Source organism: Cydia pomonella, chromosome 2 (assembly GCF_033807575.1).
Source record: "Cydia pomonella isolate Wapato2018A chromosome 2, ilCydPomo1, whole genome shotgun sequence".
Lineage (NCBI taxonomy): Eukaryota > Metazoa > Arthropoda > Insecta > Lepidoptera > Tortricidae > Cydia > Cydia pomonella.
Genome location: NC_084704.1, coordinates 20200341 through 20209974, shown reverse-complemented (window position 1 = coordinate 20209974; position 9634 = coordinate 20200341).

Below are 9634 nucleotides of genomic sequence, written 5' to 3'. Positions count from 1 at the left end.
ATAGTTTTTTCTTTAAGTTTGATAAGCTACTTAATATATTCGTAAATTGTCTTATGTTCGATATTGCAATTAATTTTATTTGACTTCACTTTGCGGTAGTTACATAGAATTTCCATTTTTGTGTATTTGCGATTTTTACAGAAATATGTCTCCTATAGAAAAAACCTCTGTCAGAGGTTAGATTGGAGAGACTTCCGGACTACCGAAGATGAACTCCAGTTTATTAGTATAATTTACTCGTAAGATGATATTCCTAAAATCATACAACTAGATGTGAAAATTGGAATTCAAGTGTGGTATTGTGGAAAACAGCAGGTGAGATTGTCAAATTGTGTTGTACAAAAAGTTACGAAGTACATTGCAATAAAAATGAGAAAACTCAGACAATCTGATATTTCTCAATATAATTTTATTGTTATTATATTGTATTTTATCCACAGATTACTGAAAAAAATAAACTGCTTCATAATTCGTAATAAATAAGAAAATATACTTGATAATTCACTGCCACTTTTTAACCGACGAAGAAAACGTAGGGGGTTCTCAAGTCGACACGTATATTTTTTTTTATGTATTACCACGCATAACTTTTTACCGAGTAGTTCGATTTTGATAATTTTTTTTTATTGCAAAGGGTATATACCCCGAAGTTGGTCCCATATAAATTTGGAAAAAATAAATCCAACCTTAAGGTTAGGAAAATAGGGGATGATTGATTTTTCACTCACCAATGACCACGCATAATTTTTTACAGAGTAGTCCGATTTTTTGATAATTCTTTTTTTATTGGATAGGGTATACCTCAAAGTTGGTCCCCTAAAAATTTGGGAAAAAATCCTAACCTAAGGGTGGGAAAATTTATTGTTCACTCACAGATTTTAAAGCTGAGTTTTTACAAACTCATTAATCGTAATTTTTTTTTGTATTTAGAATTATAGCCACAGAAAATTATAAAATAAAAACTTTTTAAGAACAAAATTTAACCGCCAAAAAAAACTAAAAGGCAATATAAAAACTGGCACTAACACGAAACGAATCGACCAACAAAAAAAACTATTGTTTTTGCTTAATTAATGATTAAAATGATCTGTCACTATAGCTTAATTATTATATATGAAATTCTTCATCGTATGTAGCATACAAGCGGTCACGTAAGTGAATAATTAACGGAGCTAGAATACTCCAATGTAAAAAATAAATAAAGTATGCCGGTCTTGCCCAAAGTCACCTCATAGCGCACTGAAAAGAAAAAAATAATAATTTTGTCTTCAATAACGCAAGTGAATACCTACCCTACAATTACAATTATAATCTATTTCTATACATTTTCTATATACCTAATGCAATCGCTAGGCTTATATCAATTTAATTACATCTAGAAAGTATGAACTATATACATAATTCTGAAATCAATCACACAAATCTGCTTATTTATATGTTTACATTCTGTTATTTTTAGAGTCGGTGCCAGTCTCAAAAAGTCGATATGAGGTTTTACAAGGGTGTTATAAATAGTATATCGAACTTTCGTCGGGAGACAGCGAGTTTGATCAAGTTTATAATAAATATTGTTCCTGTCCCAAATTTAAGTATAAATATATCTATTACTAAACTTATATTGTACTTTAAATATTAGTTACACCTGCAGGACTGCCATAAAACATAAAGAGTGTAAAGAGAATTTGCAAACTTGATTTTAGTCCTTTGAAGCCACGGCCTTAAGACTGTCGCAAACTGGAATACTAAAATTGCCATTTTTTTAAATAAATATTATAGGACATAATTACACAAATTAACATTTAAATTATTTAGTTTTAGCTATCTGAAAATTTTGCTTAAATTTTCATTGGGTAGATAAGTTAGACATGGCAGATTTTACACATGGCACAGTAATGACCACCTAATTACTTAGCTGAAATATGATGTGTCAATTAAAACGTTTATCATCTAGTTATCAAAGTTAAAAATTGGGGCATCATAATGTAATAAGCCATGAAGCCAATTCGAATGTACCCTTTGATATCAACATGATATATTTATATCACATATCTAAATGATGTCATTAAGTAATCATTCGAGTGTGCATTTTGCTCGTACATGTATATGCGTGAGCAAGATGCACGGGTGAATTAGAACAATATGCCAACATTTAGATATCATTTTGATGTCAAATGTAAGTTTGGGTTGGCCTCCATATCAGCTTAGAAACTCTTATACTCTCTAATACTCTCTATTCCTCTTATCTCAACTTAGAAAAGATAATGTGTGCCAGTGGTGGCGCGTCAAAAATTTTTGTAGAGAAGCTGGGGCAAATTTACGTTATAAAAAATCAGCAAGCTGGTGAGATTTACCAAATAAAATTTTAGCGCACAATAGTTAGCGATAACCCTAAGAGACCTAGCCACCTAGCCTGATAGTCACATAAAATTGAGCCCGCTGGCTCGGGGAACTTTAATAAGACACCACCTGTCGCTGTTGAAGCTCTAGTCTTAATTACTGTTCAACATTTTACTAATACGTATACGTATACGTATGTGTATGTGTATGTGTGCCTTAACTTCGTATGCATAAAATTTATATATTTATTTATTATTTAAATTTATATATTATATATACTAGGGCCTACTTATTTTTTATCTTTTTATACTCTGTGTTTTTTTATAACTCCGTTAACTTCAGGATATTAGGTAAGTACATTTATTTTGAGGAAACTAAATGGCATAGTTAATTTTCAAAGTAAATTAAATGCTGCATATCACATTGTTGTACCCGGACATTACATTAAACTTAACCAAACAATTGAAAACTATACGATAGTATGTGAGTTTAGTACCAAATGTATAATAAACTCTCACTAAATACTAATCAATATGTAAACACACCCTAAGGCAAGTGTACATGCACGTAGGGGTCTTATCAGAAAAAAAAATCTATTATATCCGAAATGGATTTAATTAAAATACCGGTGTCTTTAAGATAGTATTTTTATTTCAGCTTAGGAATGCACCCTTGAAAGTAATGGAGCTTCAAAATCTCGGTGTATATATAAAGAATAAATAATATATTTTACAGTACATATGGGGCTACTTTATAGCACTAGTGCGAGAAGTAGCATATTATGTTACTGTGTCGAACATTTAAAGGGCCATATGTACTGTAAAACGTTGTACGATACATGTGCGAATAGGTAATTCGCAACTCGTGTCGATTTAAAACACTCCCTTCGGTCGTGTTTTAATTTATCGCCACTCGTTTCGAATTTCCTATTTTTCGCACTTGTATCGTAATGTACTATTACAGTACATATGGGGCTACTTTATAGCACTAGTGCGAGAAGTAGCATATTATGTTACTGTGTCGAACATTTAAAGGGCCATATGTACTGTAAAACGTTGTACGATACATGTGCGAATAGGTAATTCGCAACTCGTGTCGATTTAAAACACTCCCTTCGGTCGTGTTTTAATTTATCGCCACTCGTTTCGAATTTCCTATTTTTCGCACTTGTATCGTAATGTACTATACTTCAAGAATTTGCCATTACAAGAGCAGCAGTACATTGATCCCCACACTAGGCTCAGCCTGTAACGTGGGAATCTCAGAGAAGTATCGAAATGGTGCGATTCTTATTTTAACAGAATGCTAGTAGTAGTTGTCAAAGCTAAATTATATATAAGATTTTTTATTATATGATTAACTATCAAACTAAGTACAAAGGCAGTTAAAACTAAGGATATATTTAAATACACACAACGTATGTATAACACGTAATAAACAAAGACTATTCGTCGTTGTAAAAACGTCGCTTATTAATTTCAAAAGTATGACAGAGAGAGACACGGCGCGTGATGAACTAATTTTTATTCTTGTTATTCGACTATGGGAAGGGTAAGGATTTCAGTAATCTACAGATCGTAATGTTCTTGTGTAATGTATTGACGGTAGTTACATTAAACTAATAGATAGGTAGGATATGTTCGTTAGGTTGCTTCTATGCCCGAAGGGCAAAGTGTTCAGGAATAGGAGCCCCGCGTAGCGGGACTCCGTTGCGTTGACTCAGCTTAGGGAACGAGACAGAGATTTTCCCGTTTCACGATATGCCTAGGAATATTGGTGACATATGCTACATTCCTAACCGATATTTAAACAAAAAATATTTTACCAAAAATAAACTTAATCGAGTTGGGTTTCCGAACGTTTTAGTTTTCAATCACAAATACTTTCACTCAATGAATAATTTTGTTCATTCATTTTAGCGGCCCCTGATCTGATAAGCCGGGTCACATGGCAGGGACAAATGTGGCAGTTAGTCGCAAGCCGAGATTTCTTATACCGCCGCTGTTACGAACCTGTACACCTTAATGTTCCCATGTAGTTAATGGGATGGTTATTTGTTTTCAGTTTTTTTGTGGTTATCTAGGAAAGGGTCATTATCAAAAAAACAGTGATGAAAAATAAGAGACGAAGAACAACGTAGATTTATAATTAACCTAACAAGTACTTATCACGACAAATAGTCATTGGGACTGTACATAGTTTTAAAGTACATTCAAGAAAAAAAATGTACTGGCTATGAGGCATTCTACAAGCTTACTTAATGTTGTATTTATTGACTTGTCTTAAAAACGAAGAAGAGTACATTGAGTTATTGTTTAATTATTTTTTTACTCTTAATAAAAACATATTTTTACAAGCAAACCCTTGAGTTGAGTTTATCGATACAAGAACGGCAGTTCAAGTAGGGATACTTGTCAAACAATTTTGTCCCACGGATTCCTATGTCTGTTAATAAGCATTCAGTCACATGGCAACAAAATAAATTTAATCAGAGCATCTGATAAAAAATCTGTATTTTTGATTTGTAAGGATGTCTGATTCCAAGTTGCTGTTTTTAAGTTTGTTTGCTGTTTTAGAATAGATAAGTATTTGACTTTCACTTCTTTATGTGAAGGAAACCATCGCCTCATTGAAACCGCGTTTTCATTAGTTAAAACCAGTTTTCCATAATACCTCGGTAGAATTTAGTTTTAACTGGGTTTTATAAGCCATAACTAGTTTTCGAAAAGCACGTATTAACCGTGGTCCCAACTGCTTTGTACCACGCTTCCACGGGTACCATGGGTATTTTATTACAGCGTAGGTAGGTAGGTAGGTTAGGTTCGTTAGGTCGCTTCAGATGTCCGAAGGGCGAACCATGCTTAAAATAAATTACCCGTAGACCCCTGTTTAGAACGGTGGGATAACGGGTAATTTTTTTTATCTTAGACCCACTGTGGTACAAAGCAGTTGAGACCACGGTTAATACGCGTCGAAAAGTGCCTTGAAGAAAACTCGTTTTTACTAGACGATGCGTATAACACAAAATAGTTATTTGTACAACAAGAGAGCAAAGTTTGATATTTCTTCGAGTGCTTGTGTTGAGTCCCGTGCAAGCGAAAGATTAGAATCTTGAGCGTAGTAAGGGACTCAAAAGCGCACGAGATGTAAATAACTTTGATCTCGTGTAGTACACAAAATTTTTCACGTCAGTCAGCCATCAAAAAATACAACCTGAAAAAATGTAATCCCGACGGACGGATCACTATTTCACTCATATTTTCTGAAGGTATTCTAACAATTAACTTTAATTACCGCAATAAAACAAAACGAAAGATATTTCAATAAAATAATACAAAAATAATTAATTAACGAACATCAATTGACAGTTCAATCGACAACTTTTTTTTGTAAAAAAAAAACTTTGTAAGATCTGGTCCGAATTGCGGATACTACTATTTGTCAACTATAGTAAAGATCGTTAAAAGTAGTTAAGTAGAATTATTTACTGCGTAACAATTGCGTAAATTTGTATAAGTTCATTGTTTTGATTGTATAATAAAATACGTAAAATATGGTTTATTAAATTTTAAACTTTTATTTCATTAATTAATTATTACGAATGAAGACTCGTAGGGTGTTTTGGAACGACGCGGTCTGACTTATTTCGGGGGTCTATTATAAAGCGTCAATATACCGTTGAATTACGTATGCACTTTTTTTGTCTCTTTCTTTTTGCTAATGACGTGAAAGGGATAAAAACAATAGAATCCAAATATTTCGAACTTGTATTTGGCCCCGCACGTTGACATGACATTCGAATCTAAAGGTCACTTGAATGTTATTTTGTCTCACTCGGTGAGCAAAATGCGGTTTTGCTCACTGTTTTTGAGCAGCAAATTACCCTTGATCGAGCTGCTGACGTGAAAAAGTCTTTTTACAAGCTTTTATTTAACTTGCCTTGTTAGTATGTATATTAGTGTGGGACAAATCTTAGAAGCTAGACTTGACACACTTCCCGATCACCGATTGAGCTGAAATTTTGTATACATATGTACTCGTATGTAAATCGGATGACCATGCAATATTATGATGACATGGAGCTGATCTGGTGATGGACACAGGACGTGGCTATGGGAACTTTGTGAAAAAACAACACAAACTAATTATGTTTGGGGTTATTAGAATTATATCGATCATGTCAGACATCATCAGTTAATGGCCTGTAGAAAGAAAAGTACAGTCAGCGATAAAAGCTTGTAGCAAAAATGTTTGCCCTAATCTTATTTATTTAACATTATAAAATACTTCGTCAGTTCTGACACTCGCCGTTCAATGCCGAGGAACGTACCTACGCTCGCTTCGCTCGTTCGGCTTCTTGCGCTATTTGGTCAAAGTTAACCTAATGCCTTGGTCACACGTATCGAGTATAACGAGTACTCGGTACGCGGCCGAAGACACTCCATCACCACTGTACTCGGTATGTGTTATTAAGGCCTAATGCGCACCTTCTCGCTTCGCACTTCGTCGCACTTAATTTTCAGCTCTAGGAAAAAAACGTGAAAACTAGTGAAAACACGGTTTCCTTAGTCAAAACTAGCTTTAACTAAGATTAATTATTGAAAATTGGCTACATCAAGGAAATTTGGAAACTTAGTTTTGACTAAAAAATTACCAGTTTTCACCAAGGGACTCTTAAAAACTAATTTTAACTTATGAAAACGCGTTTTCACTCAAAACGGGTTTTTACGGTAACATGTACATTTACACAAAAATCAAATCCGATTGAAAAAATGTAAATTATTATTATAAGCACCAGCCACGAGAATAAAAATCTTTATTGTTTGATGACGGGACTCCAAACTCCGACAAGATAAAATCGTGTAACGCCGGTATCAATTCGTCGAACACGATGAAGTTTCCAATTGAAAAGTTAAATGCAAAGGGATGCCATTATCGGCATTACTTATCTATCCCGAGTCCGGGCAATTTTTCCTTATGTTCCGTGAAAGTAACAAATTATCATTCCAAGCATTTTATTAAGCTTAAAGGCATTATTTAAATCTGGCCCTGCAAATATTATTGATAAAGGTTGATTATTTCTCACTTTACTTTTAAGTATATAAAGTCATAAATATATCTTCTTCCTCGCGTAGTCTCGGAATTTTGCCACGGCTCATGGGAGCCTGGGGTCGGCTTTGAAACTAATCCCGAGATTGACGTAGGCACTAGTTTTTACGAAAGCGACTGCCATCTGACCTTCCAACCCAGAGGGTGAACTAGGCCTTATTAAGATTAGTCCGGTTTCCTCACGATGTTTTCCTTCACCGAAAAGCGACTGGTAAATATTAAATGATATTTTGTACATAAGTTCCGAGAACTCATTGGTGCGAGCCAGGGTTTGAACCCGCGACCTCCAGATTGCAAGTAGCACGCTCTTACCGCTATGCTACCAGCGCTTCCGCGTATAAAGTCATAAATGTAAATATTCCTATCATATTAATTTTTAGGCTAGACTATAAAAAAAATATTTGACAGGGATGTTTATTTTCCAGGTGATCATGAATATCATATCTAAGTAAAATAACTGAAAAACTGTCCCCAAAGTAATAATTTTAGTAGAAATAAAAAATATGGTAATGTATTTCATTAAAATAAAATTGAACACTAAGCTTCTAGACAGAGCAAATAAATAGTAAATCTTTCATCCTGTTATCCTACCCCAAACTAAATTTGTGGTTTTGTTAGCCTTCAGCCAACGAACATAATCAATTTAAAGATAAATTATCTCCTTGGCAAAGAACTGTGGTCCTCAGCCGGAATGTATTCACAAATAAAGCATAAAAGCATTTTAAGCGAAAATTTCAATATGTACTTACATTGTACCTATTGAAAGACGACAGACATCTGGCTATGAAAGCCCTTATTTTACCTTCATATAACTTATCTCGGTAAGCTTTATTATTTTCATTAACGTAAGGGTGATCCAAACAGAACTGAAGGCTGAAATGATGTCCCACGCGTGCCTTATCTCGAGTTAGTAAATATTAAAACAGGGACAGGTGGATTTACTTTGGTCGGCGAGCCAAAATGAAATTGTAAAGTTAAAAGGTTTTGGACCAAAGTAAATAGATCGTGTAAACATTTTTTTTTTTTATTTATAAGTAGGCGCTTTTTGATTTCAATTAATGAAGTCGAAGTTCACTTTTTATCCACTAAGTATAGGAAAAAAAAAATTATTACTGAAGTTCAATCTGGCGGCAATGACGCGCTTTTTCTTTTCGAACCATAGACAGGATATTACTTATATAACTCTAAAATGCTTACCTACCATTTATTCTACTTTACTCCTTAGCGGTAAATACCGATAGTTTACCAGTTGAATAATGAACCTTTTGTTGGAATAATGCTACCACCCCTGTTACCGTATTCCTCTACTCGTACAGTCAAGGTATTAAATATCGATACGGACAAAGGGACAAAAATATGTACACACTACCATATGTATAGGCAATAAGGTCGTGTATACATATTTTTGGCACTTTGTCCGTATCGATATTTAATACCTCGACTGCACCTGTCATTATTTAAAAATTTATCATCGGACGTAATAATCTGAGACTGTGTTAGGTCCCTGTTACAAAACAAAAGCGAAAAAATAGATGACATTCAATTTAACCTACATCTGATTAAAAAAATATGTAAGTTAAATAGATTAAATAGTTCTTCTTACCTTTTCATACACTCGTAACTTATAAAAGAACTCAGTTAACTGTAAAAACTGAACGAGCTCTCACAAGTAACTTTTCCGAGTTTTTCTTTAGATTTATGATAAAAACTTGGTCCATTTCTCATTTTTTCCCACTCGTGCCCGTTTTCTACGAACGATTATCATTTTCGTATTTTTTTTAGGCCGAACCCAAAGTTTCTTTTGACAGTCACTTACATAGCTTTAGCGACCCTTCTCTAAAAATAAAAACTTTCTTCTTTATTTGCGTAATATTTTTTTGCTCATCTCTATATACAAGAAATTATTATCAATATCTTGAAGTAAAATTTCTAGGTAAGATATAATATACATCTTTTTATCAGAAATTTAATTTTCGATACAAACTTTTATCTCTCCTGAATATACATTTCTTTTAACAACTTTTTTCATCTTAGAGACAATTATTAAAAACTCAAACACAATGAGATTGAGTTGTTTTATCACAGAGTTCCTATGGCCACCTCCAGCCTTCACCATCATAATTATAATTATATATGTAAATATTTTTTTTATAATACTCGTATCTGCTCGATAATACCATAATATTGC